Consider the following 22,876-nt stretch of genomic DNA (forward strand, 5'->3'; position numbering starts at 1 on the left):
CAAGCGTTTGCAACTCTTGTTAAAAAAATTAATAGTAATTGAAAATTGTAGCGATGCTTAATTCTCTAACCAGATAGGCATATAACATAACACCCACTTGAAGAAAACAGCACTGTTTGGAACCGCTCGAATACTCCGGAAGGTGCTCGAAAAATACGAGGTGTTATCTTAGTTCACAGGTAGCGAACAGCTGACACTGTAGTAAATCTCCAGCGTTAGAAGCTGTATAAAGGCAATGATGATGATAATGATGATGATGATAATAATAATAATAATAATAATAATAGTAATAATAATAATAATAATAATAATAATAATAATAATAATAATAATAATAATAATAATAATAATAATAATAATAATAATAATAATAAATGCTTTCTAATTGATGTATCAATACCGGCAGATGACAACGTGTCTCTAAAAGAAATGGAGAAACTTTCAAAATACAAAGACCTGGAAATGGAGGTAACCAGAATGTGGAATCTAAAAACAGAAACAATCCCTATCATAGTAGGTGCATTAGGCATGATAAAAAAATATTCAGACAAATACATAACAAAAACACCAGGACTTACAACACATATAACATACAGAAAATTGCACTACTAGGCACTGCACACATCCTACGCAGAACACTTTCCATACAATAACCATCAGAGCATCACAACAAATCACAGCACATACCCAAGGCACACAGAGCTGCGCTCGGTAGTGAAGTGAAAGCACGCTATAAAAAATAAAACTACTGAATAATAATAATAATAATAATGACAATATTTTTTTTTGTAAAGCGTACACTTTATTCATTCACACAGTTATAAGGAAATCAGCTCGTTAACCCTTACGTTACCAATCCGGCTGAAACTGGCTCTGGCTCTCAGTACTAATGCCTTGTATTCATAAGTTCTGAACGAAAATCTTTCACCAAACCTTTGTCACAATTTATGTTCCTAACACTAGCTTAATGATAAATAAGTTATTTTACCAAATCATTTGTTATATTTAAAGTAATTGAAAGAAACACACATCATCTCAAAATAAATACATTAAGAAAAGGGTTAAAACACTCAGACTGCTACCATACTGAACCAAGTGTTAACTTCCTCTCTCTCTTTGTCCCTCTGTTTTTACCCCCACTCTGCCTCCTATCTCTATCTCTCTCCCACCCTCTCCCTCTCTTTCTCTCCCTCTTCAATATTTATGAAGATTATTTGTTGACATCGTAAAAATCCTCATTCAAAATCACAGCCACAGACTAATTCAAGTATTATGCTAGTCTTTCGTTATATTCAGACTAAGTTGAAACGCTTGTCCTTCCTTCTTTCCATAAATGTTAAATTTCTAATATTACACTTTATTTATCCATGCAGTCATATGGAAACCAGTTCTTTAAAACACCCAGTCAGATTCACTTATTCCCCAACACCAAATTCAACACCCTGTGTATCTAGCCAATTAAACGGAATAGTGGATATTTGAGCAATACGTTCGTGGATAGTTGATGGATTAGATTAGGTGCTGACGAAATGGAAATAACCTTTCAAACATGCATATACATCCTTTATAATTTATAAGATAAACTTAAGCATGTACTTATCTGATTGTTAACACAAACTGAGGCACATTGTTGTGTTGTAAACCAGTGATATGTATATATATATATATATATATATATATATATATATATATATATATATATATATATATATATATATATATATATATAATATATATATATATATATACATATACATATATATATATATATATTATATATATATATATATATATAATATATATATAATATATATATATATATATATATATATATATATTATATATATATATATATATATATATATGGTAGCGTATTACGGTTTCAAAACAAAATACTCCGGCCTAGCCAGCAATTAAATAAATACAGTTGATATTAATTTTACAAATCTGCAGGATGAACAAACGGAATTATGATATGATCTCTTAGAAGAATATATACTGCTAGGTTTTTAATATGAAACTCTGATTAGAAATCACAGAACAGAGGAAAGGAGAGTGTCATGCATTTAAACATCTCCGAAACACATTGTGATAAAGAATGAACCGAGAGATTAATGTGGAAAGCGACGTTATTGAAGCGTCACTCTATGTTCTCTTATTTTTATATACTTCTTACATATAATTCTAATACGATTTTTAATTTCAAAATTATTATATATTTATTTCCTTAACTCTTATTATAATTTATTTCACAATATTTCGACCTCACCTAATCTAAATTTACAATCATTATTTTGCGTTGACATTAATAAAGTAAATGCCATAAACCTCACATTACATCATTTATAATTAAGTTACAACAATTCAGATGTTATTCTATATTTCCGCCTATTTCCATTTATCGTTTCGCATCATTGTTTTTATGCTCTAGTTAAAAGAAACCAGCGAAACGATACTCATATTTTATTGATATGATGTATTTGTATAAAATATCAATCAAATTAAACTTCCGATTCACTTAGTCAATTTCTAATAAACGTAAGTTTTGCATCAGCATAATGCAACTCTAGTTCGTGACATCCAGAGTTCGAGACAAGTAGAATATCATGCAAATGCATCATTGAACATGTATCAGCTAGAACTATGGGAGGTCAATCATGATATATTATGAGTAACTCAACAAGTTTCTGCAAGGTCTTCAGCAAGGTGTCTCGATCAGCTCCAAGCACTACGCAATTCTACCACTTATTGGATACTGAATTAGATCTATTAGATAATTGTTTCAAATGTTTGGAGTCAGTAATTTTGAGGAAGGGTTAGGTTGATTAAATCGACCCCAGTTCTCAACCTACCAACCCCGAATGGATGAAAGTAAAGTCAACTTCGACGGCATTTGAACTAAGAGGGTGAGGGCAAAGAAAATGCCACAAAGCTTTTTGTTCGGCGTGTTGACGATTCTGCAAGCTCGCCGTCTTCGGGCCATTAGATAATGCAATCTGTAATATAAAAATGCGTATTGGCCCTCCTTGTAATGTCTTCATTATAAGTCCACAGCTGATTACTAGAAAAGAAGGCCCGATATTGATCGCAAGATATCCCATATAGTTTTTCTAATATCAGAAGGTATACAAGTTGTACAGCTAAATAACTATTCGTCGGGGAGTAGCATGTAGATGAAACGTTAATATAAGGCCACCAGTCTAACGCGAATTTACATCGTATTACATATCCTCAATGTTATATTTCACTAGACAACCTACTCAACAGGCACGACCTTTCTAACTGTAAACGTCTAGTCAGAAACGTTAAGTGTAACCACTACTACCGAGAAAACGCTATAAGGCTGTCTCTTGTTTGGTTGTTATGCAGTACAGTGTTTTTTGTGTGTATTTTACCTTAATATATACATACTTGCCTGAGCGTTTCTTCATACACTATTTCAAAACAATACCTATTGTCACGGCGTGAATTTACATGTGTAATAACAAATTCCACAGTGTAATAAATGCCCATTAAAATCAATATTATTTAAATATTGATTGAAATTACTTTCCAGTGATATTAAGAGGTATGTTGTGAATGAAAACTTATAGAAACAAATATATATTTTATGAAGGATATAATTTAAATGGAAGAAATCAAAATTGTTTCATTAAATCCACCGTTCCTGAAAATGTCAAAGAATCTTTCCGCATATAAATTGCCTAACATTTCACGAATGACAGATAAAAAATATGAAACCAGTATAAAAAATTGCCAAAGTGTATCGTGTTCATATGGAACAATAAGTTATTTAATCGACGTCGTCTTTGTATTGTGACTACCAAGAAATACCATAGTAGAATGGGTATAAAATGTATATTCCCATTTTTGTAACTGAGGACTATTGGAATCCGTGTCTCATTTATGGATTGACTATTTTGGGATTTCTTTTGTTTATTGCTTATTTTGCGGAAATACCATAAAATACATGAGGTTGCCTAAAATGTAGGATTATTAGATATAGAAGAAATGATAAAAATCTAATACTATATATAATGAAATAAATGTATTACTTTATAACTAATATTTCTCATAAAATACAGGATTAATAACTTCTAAAAATGGGCATGCATTTTCATAGTGTAGCACCATTATAGGCTACTGGTCACACTTTAACAAATACTTGTTTATTTTGATTGAGTGAGAAACCCCCATATATTTTGTTTGATATATATTTTGAACAGCAGTTGCAATCGCGCATTTGTGTTGATATTTTACCACCAGTAATGAAAATCAAAACATGTCCTGTATGATTCAAGGAAGAAGCCTGCATGTCTTACTCTTGTAGCAATATTGTTTTCTTCATTGCTATCTTTACTGTTTGAGAAAAATATTAAGAATGATCTCGTTTGAGATTACAAACATCTTTGGCTAGTTTAACTTTGTTGTGTCCACTATTTTGATTGGTTAGCATCTAAGCGCGGTCTGTCTCTCTACTTATTTCGCGCCAGTGTGTAAACTGACCAATCACGGCTTTCGGATAGGACTTTTCATTTGAGCCATCTTAACTCTTTAAACGGGCTGATATATCACGATTCACTGTCTTTTGGCTTAAGACCTTTTAAGGTCTTGGTTGGAGACCACACAGAGCTTACTCAGCCATGTTCCAGTTCGAAAGGCAGACGACAGCCAAGCCAACCATAATATAAAGACGCTATTGTAAACCAAGCGACAGGCATAACGTCATCACCAATATCGTCTCCATCTACGAAGATTTAACTTGTACACAAGATAAGTACAGATTCAACTCATGCTGTTAGTGTGAAAATCTCACCACGGAAAAACAGAGAAAAATATGCACAACAAGTGACTCAACTAATCTCAGCTTCGAGACTCAAATCTTGTATAGAACTCATTATCGTGTACTACATGAACTGGTAAAATAACTCTAAAGTAACTTCATTTAAACTCAAAATGTTGAGACTTCTCTCATGCTCTGTTGTATTTGCATAAACCTTATTTTGTACTTCTTTCGCACACACACGAATACACAGACACGAATATTATAAGCATGCATTCATGACACAGTACTACGCTAATAATAACAAATCACTTTGTACATTGTGAATAAAATCTATCTTCTCTTTATAAAAGTAGAACGGTTTTTGGAGTCCTTATTTCATATACTTTGGCACTGTTTATAGACACTATTACATTATGTTATGTTATGTTGGAATGCGGCCGGACGCTGTAGAACAAGAGGATAAATATGTCACCGAAACTCCCCACGTACGGTCGTATTCAAACACTCTCAACATATTAATATAACAGAATTAACGTTTCGATATATCGTCAATTCCTATATCTCGAGTGCAATCATCGATTGTTGGATACTCAATAACTAGCGTATGACATGACAGTGTTGCAAGATTCATGATAACTTCATATGAATTCATTTGAAATATTATACTATTCATAAAGGATTAAGTTATAACATCGAGTAAAATTAGTTTATAACGTAACTTCTGTCAAACAGTTATTCCAATTTAGCTGCAATTACAAAATGTTAATTGTACGTTGTCATGACATGCTGTAAAATCTATTATGTTATGTTACAAATATGTGTATTTCATGTACAAATTCTATTTATCAAGCCCAAGAATTGACATTTATTGTTTAAAAATTAGTTAACGTGCATATAATGATAAATAGCGAAACCAATAACAATTTGGGAGTGAGAGATACATACATACATACATACATACATACATACATACATACATACATACATACATACATGCATACATACATATCGCGAGAGAGAGAGACGGAGAGAGAGAGGAACGGAGGAGGGAAAAGGTAAAATTTTGGGAAAAGTGAGAGTGGTAAGAGAGATTAAGGTTTATGAATGTTGTCTAAGGTTATGCGTTGCATAAATCTACATAAGAGTCCATAGGCTCAAGATATCTCCCATTTACATACGCGAACTTAATACGAAGAAAATATACACATCGATATATGACATAATATTCTCCAGTTATCTCTGGTTTCAATATTCCTTTCACCATCCTAGAATCGATAAGAATTCTGACACGTAGAAGAGTAAACTAAAGAAATATAACTTGTATTTCTATATAATTATGCCTGCATATAGACAGACATGCATATATAACCAGAATTGTCGTTCTTATCATTGCTTCATTTCATTATTGCTTTTATTGTTTACGTTCTTATTATTATTGTTACACAATTACAGCTGCGTCGTTTGCTGTATCATCATCATTGCCAGTGCATAAACATACACAGATGCTTGTATATGCATTCGCACGTATGTTGCTTATTAACTGCTTATCTTTCATTTGTATTTCTATTTCAATTGTCTTATGGGGTGCATACTTACAATGGAGGCTCTATAAGGAGTATCTTCTGATTGTATCTATTGCGAGCCGTTATGTATAGCCGATGAAATGAAGTATTATGTAGTCAAAGCCAGTGTCATTTTCCCTTATGATTGCTGAGTTATTTGTATTACGTCATAGACCACTCTCAAAAACGGATGGCCCGTGTGTACGCGTAGCGGTGGGAGTTTGGCAACGTTTGCATCAGAGCCAAACCTTCAATAGTTTAAAGGTAATAGGTCGAGCGCATCTAATCATTAGTATATTTCTTTTACTCTCTAGTGTCAGGCATTAAACCCCAGACATGCTGGGCCACTCCTTCAAAGGTTTCGGACAAAAAACAAAATCGACCCCTGTACTTATCTTTAACCGTAGTACATCAATCGGTTTCTTTTAACCCAACCGTTAAGTTTCAGGATGTAAACAAACCCACACAGTTCCTCAAGCCGCAATGGAAGACACGAATAAAGGCAAACACACACAAACAAAAATATACATATATAACTACGTACATACATGCATACATACTTACCTACGTACATACATACATACATACATACGTGCATGCATGCATACATACATACATACATACGTACATACATGCATACATACATACATACGTACATACATACATACATACATACATACGTACATGCATACATACATATATACATACATACATACGTACATGCATACATACATACATACGTACATGCATACATATATACATACATACATACGTACATGCATACATACATACATACATACGTACATGCATACATACATATATACATACATACATACGTACATGCATACATACATACATACGTACATGCATACATATATACATACATACATACGTACATGCATACTTACATAAATACGTACATGCATACATACATATCTACATACATACATACATACATACATACATACATACATACATACATACATACATACATACATACATACATACATACATACATACATGCATACATATCAGAGGTGCTTCTTTCACCTTCCTTCTAGGAAATCCATTTTCGCATCATACATATTAACAAAAATACAATATTATACATCCATTTCAGACGATTTTTACCGGACAGTTTCGAACATGAGACTTTGGCAAAATGTCACCGCACTCATTAGAATTGTTGGTAGGATCTATAACAGTCATAGCACTTAATAGAAAGGGCTAAAAGGGATGGTAGAATCGTGAGCGCAATTCTTAGCAGCGTTTCCTCCGTGTTTACTTTCTGAGTTCATACTCCACCGAGGTCCACCTTGCTTTTCATTCCTTCGGGGTCGATAAATTATATACCAGTGAAACACTGGGGTCGATGTGACCGAGTAGTCTACTCCCTCCTACCAAATTTCAGACATTGTGCCTATAGTAGAAAGAATTATATAAATATTGATATACCTGCTTTGATGATTGACTCTATACAAATGAATCATGTGGGTGGTTTTCTGATTAATAGATTCTCAGACGACTGTGCATACTGATATACAGCTCGCTAAAAATTGCTAAGAGTATTCCATCTGTCTTTACGTTCTGAGTTTAAAGTACACACACATACACACACACACACACACACACACACACACACACACAGTGTCAGTCTCATGATCCTGCTGTCTGCTAGAGGATGGTAGGGGTTCACTTCCCCTGCTGGCAATATATAGGGTGCAGCGCTGTACCGATAACCAGCTGGCGGATAATCTGCCTGGAGGGAAATCAATAGTAACATGGAACAGCCACTTTAATGTGGCGATTAACTTTACTTGTTAGTGTAGTTACTACCCTGATCTTTTCTAGATATTTTAAAACTATTTTGATATATATATATATATATATAATATATATATATATATATATATATATATAATATATAAATATATATATATATATATATAGCGGAACTCCGTCGGTTACGACGACGACGGTCCTAGTTGATCCCATCAAGGGAACAGCCTGCTCGTGAAATTTACGTGCAAGAGGCTGACCCTTAAGGTAGTTCTCGAGGAGATTCAGCGTGACATAGAGTGCGACAAGGCTGGCCCTTTGAAATACAACTACAACAGAAACAGGAAGAAAGAGTGCGTGAAAGTTGTGAAAGTATACAGCAGGGTTCGCAACCATCCCCTATCGGATATACTCGTAGAGCTTTAGGTGTTTTCGGTCAATAAACACTCACAATGCCCGGTCTGGGATCGAAATCGCGATCCTACGACTGCGAATCCGCTGTCCTAGCCACTTGGCCAGTGCACCTCCCCAACATATGCCATGTGTTAATCCTACACGTCTTATTATTATTGCAAGTATCAGGCTTATGTTTAATACTGTCATAATATGATACCGCTTGAATATAATCACTTCGTTTCAGGACTACATTGATAAATTATGTATTTCTTCGGAATATAGTTTGGTTAGCGAAGAGATTAGAGACATTATTGGATATGCTTTTAACATAGAGGCGCATGGCTCAGTGGTTAGAGCGTCGAGCTTACGATCGTGAGGTTGTGAGCTCGAATCCCGGACCGGGCTGCGTGTTGTGTTCTTGAGCAAGGCACTTTATTTCACGTTGCTCCAGTTCACTCAGCTGTAGAAATGAGTTGCGACGTCACTGGTGCCAAGCTGTATCGACCTTTGTCTTTCCCTTGGATAACACTAGTGGCGTGGAGAGGGGAGGCTGGTATGCATGGGCGACTGCTGGTCTTCCATAAAACAACCTTGCCCGGACTTGTGTCTAGGAGGGTAACTTTCTAGGTGCAATCCCATGGTCATTCATGACCGAAGGGGGTCTTTACCCCTTACTATGCACATATTGTAGATTTTTGTTTGGCTTACTATAAGGGGATCATCTTTGTAAGATTAAATCTAAAGTTATGTCTCGAAAATTAACAGCGTTATTTCCCTTTCTGAACAAAATTATTAAATTAAGATTTTGGAAATTGTTGTGTAATTTCGTCTTTAATTTTTCTATGGACTGGGAGGAGGTGTTAATAACAGTGAGTAGATCATCATCACAATACAAACCCCCACCAATATATGGGACGAATTTCTGGAGTTCTTATACAAGTATAAACCCACAAGGTCGGGTTAGCTCATTGTAACTTCAAAGACATTGTTACGGCTAAGCGAGGCATTAACTGTTCCTAGAAACAGATCACAGTACGCATAGCCGTGAGGATAATATCAATTCCCTTATTAGAAATTGAGGGCCTTACTCAGTAGAATACAGAGATATCAAGAAATAATACTTGCCTGTGTATTTAGTAGAACAGGAGATATCGAGGAATGATTATTGTCTGTGTCGAACTAGAGGAATGATATATATTTTACAGCTTAATATACCAATTACTAATTTCGCTAGAATTATTCAAGAGGTTCAAATTGGTGAACTACTTCATTTTAGGTATTATCCTATATGAGGGTTTAAGTAAAAAATAAGTTTAGGGTTCTTCTGAGTAAAATGAGGGTCCCTAATCTTGAAGTCTTCAGTTCAATCGTCTAGGTTTAGTATTGTACTTAAAACAACTTTAATACCCCGTAGCGTAGCGGTAATCTTCTTCTTATAGTTATTATTTATCTCTTTTCTTAGCAAATCTAGATACATGGTAGGTTCTATGCACGGAATATTTCCACATTCTTGTGCACGACCACATGCAATTTGTGAGACTTCTGAATCTGGTTAACAATATCTCTCTCGTTTTGTTGGAAGGGGCTCGTACAAATGCAAACACACACACACACATATGTATAATGAATAAATTAATTCATATCCATTGAATATCTCCATTCTGAAATTTAATAATAATATTAGATACACACACATATACAAAATATTTATGTATATACATATATGCGTATATTACATATATACACACTTATATGTATATATATATATATATATATATATATATATATATATATATATATATATATATATATAATATATATATATATATATATATATATTATATATATATATATACATATACACATATGGATACCTTTAGTATTAACGCCTCTCTCTAGGATATACCGATTCCTCCAAGAAAGGTTTTCCTTAAACAACTCATCAATCAGGTGGCAAACTTCCTTCTTCGATAATCAGGATATCAAGCCACTTTCCAATGACCGAAATTCCCAATTTTGTAAATTGTTGAAGTATAAAAATTATCATCCTCCTAACCCAGGTTTAAAAAGCTTTGAAGAGGACCTCTGGTCGCTTGCTAAGAATGCTAAATTGCACCGTTCACCCCTAAGGAATTAACATCTAAGTTATCTACATAATATTACCAAGGAAATAAAGGCCTTCTTGTTCAATCGATAAAACGTGGAACATGTGTCACTTAAACACGGAATTTTACCTAAAACTACTCAGGAAGTAAATACAAAAAAAAAAAATACTAGACTACTAGTAAAAATGTTATCAGAAAGGCTAACCTAGAAGCTAAGAACATTATGAAAAAATATAACATATAAAAGGAAGACCGAGCTTTTAAAATCCAAAGCAACCTAACGTCTTCAATCACCCAGCTCTCCGTCTTATCTGCCCTTCTTGCTCTGATGTCGGCAAAAATATTCTTGATAAGTACATTCCTTCGATAAAGAAAAAAGCTTAAACGTAATTATTGGTCTACCTCGTTCCAGGTTGTGGACTGATTCAACTCTATCGATAATAAACTAAACACTAAATTATCCAGCTTGATAACTGTAATTATTATTCCACTGTTGATAACTGTAATTATTATTCCACTGTTAATCCCAACATCTTTAATAAAGCCCTATGGCTCACGCATAATAAAGCTGGCCTGGGATAGAATTAATGTTCTTTTAACAATGGGTTCGTAAAGATCGACCTGACTGATTTGATATTCCTATGGGGTTATCGAACTCAGCTCAAATAGCTTATCTAGTCGGTATTTATATCCTATCAGAAATGGCTGACCAATTCCCATATATCCTCGGTGGTTTATATCGCAACGACTGCTTCCTTTACCTTCAAAATATCTCTAATCAAAAATTACAAAATTAAAAAATAATCTTGTCAAATTCTTTAGTAATATGGGCCTAAGTATTACTTTCAATGATGATAGAACAACGATTAATTTCCTTGATATGGTTATATAAATGATTTAAATAACATCTTGAGCCTTTGTCAACATTTTCCATTATTCTTACACGCACACACACACATACATGCACGCACACACACATATATGAAAGAATAATGGAAAATATATATTCCCTCCTAAATGGGACACTTGTGCCTTCCAAGACTACTTATTTGTACGAGTTGAGTGGACTGGAGCAACGGGAGATAAAATGCTTGCCCAAGAAGAAAACGCAACGTCTGCTCGAGCAATCTGAATCACAATCTCACGATATAAATCCAACATCCTAACCACTGAGCCATGTGTGAGAAGAAGTTCCATAAAACACTTCAGAAAGCACTAACTTTCTTATTGACACAATTGCACACTATCTCACATAGGTATAAACAGACAAGCAATCACAGGCGAACAGTACTCGCATATGGTAATGTTGTCTTTCATATAGCTGCAAGTCTATGAAACTATATGCTGATATATTAGCATCTTTCGTTATTGTAATTTAAATTAGCAATAATTACTATGACCAGTGTATCTAATAACGTTGCCGCTGGCTCATTTATGACACATTGGTAATTATGTTATTAATCATCGTATCCGTCAGACACTTAAAGATGGTTAGGTCTGCTAATAGACCTTATCTACCGAATACATGTACGGTCAGTCTGTACAGATCAATTCATTCACCCTCATGCCTTCTCTTGATTTATTTGGCCTACACTTTCGTTCATATTTGTAATTTTGTCAGAAGTATACTGTTTTGGGCTATATTTACCAGCTGACTTTGTAAACATGTTTTGATATTGAAAACGAAAATATATTAACCTAAGGTCACTATTTTGATTTGTGTATCACGTAGGTGGCACGTTTAACAAATTATATTTTGAATTACATTTGTTTATTGTTGGGTTTAATGAGAAGTAATTATCTTTTAAGATTTCATCTAAGCGAAAGAGAAAGTTACTGTACTGTATACTTGGCGTCTTTTATTTAGAAAGATTGTTGTTTTGTTTGCAGTGTGGCTATAATTAGATACCGCTGAAGGCAAAATATTAAGTGGTTACCGATTTTAACACTCAGCTATCTGAGCAGCGAACTGGCAGAATCTTTAGCACGCCGGGAGAAATGCTTAGCGGTACCTCGTCTGCCGTTATGTTCTGAGTTCAAATTCCGTCAAGGTCAACTTTGCCTTTCATCCTTTCAAGATTGATAAATTAAATACCAGCTGACTACTGGGATCGATGTAATTGAATACGCCCTCCCCAAATTTCAGGATTATTATTCTATGTTTATATTTACCTAAGTATATATTTGTTTTTGAAAACATTCATATTAGGTTCTGATTATAAGGAGTTCAATATACACAGGCGCATTTGGGCGCTGGTTTGATTAGTCGCTAGGGCAATAAATTATATAACATGCATGATTTTAATTACGTTTCTCTCTTTTCTGATTTTGAGTCCAGAGACAACCGACTTTACTTCGCCCCCTAAATAACTGTCAATAGTTATATTAAGAATTCCGCTTTACAATTCCCCTATTTCGGGGTCTCAAACTTAATGCACAAAATATCAGCAATGTTCTATCGTTTCCTCAGGACAGTGAAAGCTTATGGAGAGCATGTCAGAGATACTGTACAAAATTTGGAGTTAATCTGCACACCTGTTTAATACAACACCATCTTATCGTTCGTGTTTTTTTGTGAAGTTGATGAATGAGTCTCTTCATCTTTTGGCAACTCCCTGGACGTAAAATATTTTGTACATCCAACATTAAATATATAATTTTTATCAATCGTTACAGACATATATTTGGATATGAACAAGAATATTACTATTACTACTTCTGTTAGAAGTAGTTACTCCAAGTACGTGATGCATTGTGGTTACCAAATAACCAGATTACATAACATCAATAGATCATAACATTGGAGATTAGGGAAAGTTTCTTAAACGAAGGTCTAACAAACACAACAAACTATTTAATTATATAATGTTTTATATTAACTACTAAGAGAAGCCCCTATGTTGTATAATCCGATGAAATGCATGAGCTATAAAGATAGCCAACAAAATTGCTTGTTTACATCATGTTACCTAGGAGTTACAATCATATTGCCCTAAGAACGATAAAGCAGTCACGGCCGGAGAATCGTTGATGGTAGATCTAGAGAATCAGACCCGAATAACGATAGCATCAGCATAAATGATTGTAGAATGAATAAGATATACTATATATATATGTGTCCCCTGGTAACACTATATACTTGTTTATCGAAATAAAGCGTTGACAATACTGTATAGATATAGAATGTTGACTGAATAATTGCATGTGTCATTGAGAATGTGACCAAAATAACATATTTTAGATGGTATTTTAATCCTAATAAAGAACAACTGTCAAACACCGTCACTCCAACACATCGGTCTTTTATCCTAGCACGTGCAAATGTGTGCAAGGAAAGAGAAATAACCAAATAAAACGAAACTTTATTCATACATGTTTATTTTATAAAATATTTTGAAATTTAAAATGATTTGAATATAGTTTACTGAGATTGTATAAAACGTTACTTAGAGGGAATTATCATAAATGGGAAATACATAAGATGTTTAGTGATACTTTGCTAATTAAATATCACTATAAATAATATTGTTGAATTGACTCGAATATACGACAGGTTACTTTCTTGGAACAATAATAAATTAATTGTTATTATTTTTCATGCCGTCTTTTTTCCTCCATACGCTAAACATTTCTATATCGAAAGCTGGTTCTAAAACCCGTTACTCTTATCGCCGATAAACAGTACGACATTCTATGGCTGCAAAGTCAATCACTCCTGCGAAACAACTGATAAATGTGCTCATTTAATTCGATATTATATCAGTATGTATATACAGAGAAAGAGAAAGTAATGTAAAGCGTGCGATAAATCATCCAAAGAATTATAAATACATATGTGTGTACATGATACGCATATATTTATACATACACATGATACACACATGCATATATTTCTTTACATATATATATGGCTATATATCATATGTACAAATACATAATCAAATACTTATACAAAACACAAACATGTATGATAAATTCTCTTTATGTTGTTAACGTGTTCGAAATGTTCGTTTTGATGTCAGTTTACATTCATCTACTACATTAATATCCGCCATTATTCCAAATTTCAAAACAAATATCATATTGTTTATTCCCTCTTCGTTTAAAGATGCTGATGCTATTATCAGTTTTTTTCTCTTCACACTCTAGGCAGATACATGCTGCTTTTTGTATTAACTGCATGTTAAAAACGAATCAAAGTAGTGTCTTTCTTTCTCTGTTATCTATCACGTACAACCCACTTTATTTTACATCGCCAGAAGCAAAATACACGCTATTTCAAACCGTTTCTTTCATCTATCATGTGATAATATATATAAAACACTAAAACTTAAAAGAAAAATGACATATCAGAAAACAATAACATATAGATACATACACACGTACGCTCAGTCATGTTGAAACTACAGTTTACAGCAGCTTGTATAAATCTCTTAAAACTACTACTTGTGATGATTTGTAAGTGTACATATGGAATATATGTATGTATGTACACACACTCACATATGTATACATATGTATATATATATATATATATGTACATGTATAAACGTACATAAGTATGTATGTGTGTGCTCATATGTCTCGCGATTATTTTTCTATAAAAACAAAAGCGAAATCTATACAGATAACGATACACATCCACATATTGAATCACATACACGCGAATATACAACACATACACAATACACACTCCTCTCTAGATATATATCTGCACACATCTACACATATATATGTGTCTCTGTGTCTCTCTCTGTGTACACACACACACACACTCATACACACACACATACACACACACACACACACACACACATATATACATACGTACATACACACACACATACACACAAACGTGCACTCACATTATCGTTTATGTATGTGTGGGTATGTATTATGTCTGCGCATAAATGATGAAATGTATATACAAAACGTTTTCGAAAATGGTGTTTCTTTAGGAAGTTGCATTAATATAAAGAAGCGCAAATAACCATGGGGATACACATAAACTTTCGCATTTACACACCTATAGATGAACGCATTCATTGACATAATGACAATCATATAGTTACACACACACGTATCTATGTATATATATATATATTATATATATATATATATATATATATATATATATATATACATATGTATACACACACACGCACACAGACACACTGACATACATACGCACATATGATATTAAATTGTAATCTGTTGACCGCCAACGAAGCAGAAAACAAGTGTAAGATATTTCACATATCAAATACTAGATATTACAGACATTTCAATGTTGTAAGGCCATAGAAGATTTAAGGAGATTTCACCACGTGCGTGCTTTACAAAAATCTCAATACGGATTTTCTCCCAGCAAACAAATATCATCGTCCCTCTCACCTTTATAGAGTTTGCTTCAAATATCCTATATCCAACGCATTTTACAAAATGTGAAATGAGTTTTTATGTTAGTGAGATTTACAATGCGAATGCTTAATGAAGATATTGTGTTTGAAACTAATATAAAAGCAGATCATTGTATTTATGTAGAAATCCACTTAGGAATATATCACGAATTTATTTTGCTGAATTTAACAAAAAATTATTTAGAAAATATGTTATAAAGCGAAACGGGTATTAACCAGCTCCTAAATGTCAACGTTTCGTCCTAGATAACTTAGAGAGAAGAAATACCTTAATGATCGACAAAGGCTTGTTTACGCATTCATGCAAAGAGTATCAGATTACGTTGATGGTTTAACATTGAAGATAAAGATAGTTTGTGTTTTGTTGCCATGTGTAAATAGTAATTACAAATATTTGGATGGTACAAACTGGGAGTAGGTAGATTACATTGAAAGCAAATAACGAAACAAAAGGAAATAAACAAAGGCAAAACACAAAGGCGAGCAGACACGCATGCAAAATACATATACGTACAGAGAGAAGCACAAAACAAACACCGAAATGCATACACACGCATCCGCACACTTTTGAACGAACCTCGTTCAGATATTTCTTAATTACTAAATGTTGATATATTGAGCATAACAAAATAGTAAATGCGTAAAAAAAAAAATTACTGAACCCCACTACGTTTAATATTCAATGACAGTAAATGATTTGTTTGTCAATAAACATAATGGATACTACATTAACATCTGAAATAATACATTAATCATATGTTGCAATGTTTTGATAAGAAATACGGTGCTGAGCATAAAAATAATATGACTTAAGTGAGCAGCTATAATTGTAAATATGGAAGAGAGAAGGGACATACATGTACCTACACATATATCATAACATCGCTGCTACTACTACTACTACTACTACTACTACTACTACTACTACTACTAATACTACTAATACTACTACTACTTCTACTACTACTACTACGTGAGACCAGATATTCTGCTCCAAATATTAGGCAACGACTTACGTTATAACAATTGAAGATCTGAAAACGCTTGTGAGTGTAGTTAACTCAAATAATATTGAAGTTGCCAAATTTCTTTTAAAAATCACACTATCACTCTATACAACATGCTTCACAGAATATTTTTTGCAAAATTAATACGCAAAATCGGAGTGGTTTCCCTTCCTACCTTTTCCCCAAAACTGATCTTGTTACCAAAATCAGTCTGATCTAGAAATTATGAATCATTGTTCAATGCCCGTTTGATTAAAGATCTCCGTTTGGCATGTCTATCAGTACTTACAAGCAAAAATAAACAGTCCACAGGGAGGTTTCCTTCTGGTCGCTTAATATTTTTTCATTAGATTTCCAGTTTGATTTATTTTTCTGATATGTTACGTCTAACTTCATTTCTTTTTGTTTTTTATTGATCTTATAGCTGTCAATCACGCAGCAAAGAAATATAGAATAGTAGGTAAGAGGGTGTTAGAACTTATTAAGGAATCAGTTTGATTTAACTTAGAGGCATAAAATCTTTCAGATGATGGTTCAAATCAGACGATTTCGTAACTTTACATGGCAAGGAAGTCACAATGAACACCTTGTGTGTACCGGGAGGAAGATCACGTTGAAAACCTTACTGTGATTGCATGACTGATTTCCTATACATCACACTTCATTCATATATATATATATGTGTATATATATATATATATATATTATATATATATATATATATATATAATATATATATATATATATATATATATATATATATATATATATATCAGCGTAAGCACATAAATGTGAAACAAGTACTCGGATACCAGAGGTAGGGTGATATGCTTCATTGATAAATCTGAGTAATAGTTTTTTCTGATATCCTTGCAGCTTTATTAATAAAGTATATATATATATATATATATATATATATATATATATATATATATATATATATATAAATACCTTTCAGTGGCGTGCGGTGGCTTTTGCATTGGCTGTGCTGCCACACCCAATGCCACCAAATTTTAAGCATCAGTATAACAAATGTTTTCCATTATGATTTGGAAATTAGTGAGCAGCTTGAATATTTATATTGAATTTGGCATTGTCGATGGATGCCTAGCGCAAACCTGGAATATACAACCCTGATATATACATATAGAGTAAGTGATATTCAGCCTAACCAGGGGAAACAGCATATTGGACCTCTGCTACACAAATGATGTGCAAACTATCGATAATGTGAAGGTGACACCAACTGCACTCTCAGATCGCAACATTGTTGAACTATGTGTGGTCCTAAACGAACTGTTGGAATCTGCCCTATGAGGAGGACGCACGTCTTATCTAGACTGAATTTCAATAAGGCAAAATGGAAATCAATCTGAGAAGTAATCCACAAACGAGACTGGTTCAACATTCAATGCATGCAAAAGATTAATTTGAAACTCAGTCAGTTTATATCAACAGTGCAAGTAATACCCCAGAAAGAAAGGCCAGCATGCCGACGAACAAGATTCCCAGGGATATATAATTTCTTATGGGATGAGGTTCAAAGGTCTCAAAGCGACTGAATAGGCAACTGAAGGGTAGGGAACAGTCTTAATACGGACACACCTAGAAATCAAAAACAACGTCAAAATCTCTCACAAAATCATAAGAGCATGGAGGGAGGACAGAGCTGTGGAAAACGCAATCAAATCCAAAATCGTTCTATATATTCGCAAAGGAAACAGACACAATACAATATAAAATGGGACTATTGTTCAGAGGGAATGACTCACTGCCCGCAGACCTAGGAAAGATAAGTGAGATACACAATGAACAATTTAAAACTGTCTTCAATTCCACGATTGGACGCATGCATATAAAAGACCCGATTGAATTCTTTAATATTGCAACTCTAAGAAAGGTAAAGCCAGCCATCGATTACTTCAGCATTGAGGAGACATATGTAACAACGGATATAGATGAAATGAGCTCATGCTCTGCAACTGGACCTGATGGCTTCTCGGCTATTCTCCTTAAGTCATGTAAGCAGGCTTTAGCATAACCACTTCAGATAATATTTCAAATCTCCTTGCGAGTGGTAAACGTTCTAAAAATCTGACAGAAGTGGGACTAAATAAACAAAATGCAGTTTAATACTAGAAAATCTCAAGCACTGCACTATGAACTCCCGAATGCACTACAGCTGGCATATAAAGGACCCCAAGGTACTACCATCCCAGAGTCACAGACAATGAAAGACCTACGGATCAATATATGCCACAGCGCATCTTTTTATATTTACATTACCACGATGGCAGCAAAATGCAGACAACTGGCAGGATGTATACGGGGATCCTTCAAGACAAGAGACTAAGAAACTATGTTGACCCTGTGGAGAACCTTTGTTCTCAGACGCCTGGTCTACTACTCCCAGTTATGGTCACTACATAGTGCGAAACTAACGCCGCGACTTGAAGCAGTCCAACGACACTACACTAAAATGATTGAAACACTACGACGGATGAGCTACACTGATAGGCTGAGAAAACAGCAACTTTACTGCCTAGAGCGAAAGCGCGACAGATATGTCATAATCTACATATGGAAAACTCTAGAAGGCCAAGTACTAAATTTCGGCATTGTTATTTTATATAAATCCCAGAACTGGCCGCCACAGTATTGTACCAAAGGTACCATATACTCCATCGAAATTCAGGACCAATTACTGCAATCGCCTACGGTTCAAAGGCCAACAACTCTTTAATGCCGTGCCACAAAAAGAAAGCAATATGTATACGGTGGAAGTAGAGGTCTTCTAAAAGGAACTAGACGTCCTCCTCTCCTCAATACATGATGAACCAACAGCCCGACATGAAGTACAGTCAAGGGCAGCAGATTCAACAACTGGGACGAAGATTAGTACAGTGAAACACCCCTGACGGAGGAAATCAGAAAGACCGTGGTGGTACACCAGCATCACCGCAGCCTCATGGCTGAAATGAGTTAAAAGTGTATATATATATATATATATACATATACATGTGTATGTATATATATATATATATATATATATATATATATGCATACACATATATATGTATATATATATGTGTGTGTGTGTGTGCGTGTGTATGTATGGTGTGTACATTTTAGTATTAATGACCTAGATAATCACACAATTGAGTAAATGCAGTAGAGAGACAGAGAGATAGAGAGAGAGAGAGAGAGAGAGAGATAGTCGGGGAGTGGGAGAGAAAGAAAGAGAATATAGGATAGAGGGCGAGAACGAGGAAGAGAAAGTGAGCATTGCTAGGGAAGAAAAAGAAAGTAAGAGTGTATGCAGGGGAAAGATGCAAATTGTATGGAGGAATTGAAAAATTCTAATATGCAGACAAATAGAACAGGTGCCTATTTACTTCCTGTATGTTTTTCCTAGCAACGCGTACTTTCTCTTCCGTATTTTATCTCCCTCTATCCTATATTCTCTTTCTTTCTCTCTCACTCCCTGACTCGCTCTCCCCCGCTTTTGCTCAAGCAAATATGAGTAAACTGAAGGACCAACCAGTTAGGAAATTCGATTGCCTTACTTACTGGAGCTTACAGTTACTCTTCTACCTGTTCAAGTTTAGTTTAAATCTCTTGAGCACTGCGAAGTGTATTCTATATAGAAAACGCCTGTTTCCAAACTATAAACTATACATACCTAAATACATACACATATATATATGAGTATATATATATATATAATATATATATATATATATATATATATATATGTATAATATATATGTATATATATATATATATATATATATATATACATATATATATATATATATATATATAATATATATATATATATATATATATATATATATATATATTATATATATATATATATAAAAAGGAATGAAGAAAATGCTGACAAATAATTGAAGTAATTTAAGTAATTTAATTAGGTGAAAGTTCTTTTTACCGGTTGCGCATTTGTTATGCTTATCAAAATATAAAAGAGAGATTAGAGTCTGTCTCTTATATGTGAAAAAAAGAGGCTCCAGAGTTGTTTTGGATTTGCTTGGTTTCGCGCCTAAAATTTTGATTGGTCATTATGAAGGGGTCACGTGAATGTTTGAATGGAAGTTGGTGTTGGGGTAAGAAAAAAGGCTCCAGAGAAGTTAAAATTTGGCTAGTGTCCCGCCTAAAATTCTTATTGGCCATAATAAAGAGGTCACGTGAATGTTTAGAATTTTCGAAAATAGTGTTGTTGAAAATTCTTATTGTTCAGGCTGGTCAGTAGACGTCATGCGGATATTTTAAATAGCTTTTTAGCGCGTAGTTAGGGAGTGTATTTTCCGCTTGACTGGATAAGTAAGTTCGTTTAGAACAGGGAGAGCTGTATGTATGTATGTGTGTGCGCGCGCGCGCGTGTGTGTGTTTATATGTATGTTGGGGCGCGCGCGCGTGTATATATGTGTATGTGTGTGGGTACAATTTTCAATATTTATAGTTCTGCTGGCCTTGTGCCTGTATCGGGAAGCAACGTATTTGTGTGAAGTCAATATTTACAGCCATTTCCAAAAAATAGTGTTGGATGTTTTGCACCCGTATTCAATTATGTGTATGTGTGGAACCATATATTTGTGTGTGTCATGGTGTTAATATCTGGGTAAAGGTGTGTGTAGGGTGTGTGCAGGTGTAAGTGTGTTTGTTGTGGGTTCGTGTTAGGGGCATGTGTTTAGAAGTGGTCTGTATTTATTAATAAGGTGGGATTCCATGGTTATTCGTGGGTGTGAGTGGCATTGTCTTTAATTTGTAGAGGGGAAAGATTCTAAAATTGGGATGGAGTTGTGCGGCACAGATATCAATATGTGCACTAAATGCTATTTTTCTATATTCCTGTATTTTTATTTGGGATCTATGGACAGTCATGCGTTGGCGGAGGCTATTTTTTGTTTGGCTATGTATGTTCATTACAGCCCGAGCAAGTTAAGACATATACTAGGTTTTCTGATGCGCATGTGAAGTTGTGTTTTACTGTGACGTGTCCTTGTTTAAAAAGGAATTCCGGACCTTCTATTAGGTTGATGCATATACCACAGTTGGGTCTATTGCATTTGTTTACTGTGGGTTTAGTTGTTGTGGTTGGCAGTACTTTGGCATTTGTTAGGATGGTTTTCAATGATTTGGGTTGCCTTTTGCTCTTTATGATTTCGTGTGTTAGGAGGATTTGGTTCATTCTATGGTCCTTTTGTAATACAGGAATGTTCTGGAGGATGGTGTCAAAAGCTTCATTGTTGAGGGGGTTGTGTGTAGAGATGTATGGTAGAGTATGGGGTTTCGATGTAACAGGTTTAGGGCGTCTAAGTTCCTGCGTGCTGAGTTTTAGGGCGCGTTGGATCCCATTGTCAATAGTGACGTGGGGTAATCCCTGCTTGTTAATGTGCCCTTGAGTTCTTGTAGACGTAAGAGACGGGTGTTTTTATTGGAGACTATAGTGCAAATTCTCTTGGCTAAGTTGTAGGGAATGTTAATTTTAACGTGTCTAGGGTGGCATGAATTGAAAGGGAGGTAAAATGTATTGTCAAACATGAAGTGGTTATTATATATATATATATATGTGTATATATGTATATATATATATATATATATATATATATATATATATATATTATATATATATATATATATATATATATATATATATATATATATATATATGTACAGATACACACATACATATATATCTTAAGATGGGAAATTACAAGAATTTTCTAGCCAACTTTTGCCATTCTACTCCATCGATTTATTAGAAAGGTATATTTCTTTCGTTCACCTTTAAGTG

The sequence above is a fragment of the Octopus sinensis genome, linkage group LG2 (assembly GCF_006345805.1).
Source record: "Octopus sinensis linkage group LG2, ASM634580v1, whole genome shotgun sequence".
NCBI lineage: Eukaryota > Metazoa > Mollusca > Cephalopoda > Octopoda > Octopodidae > Octopus > Octopus sinensis.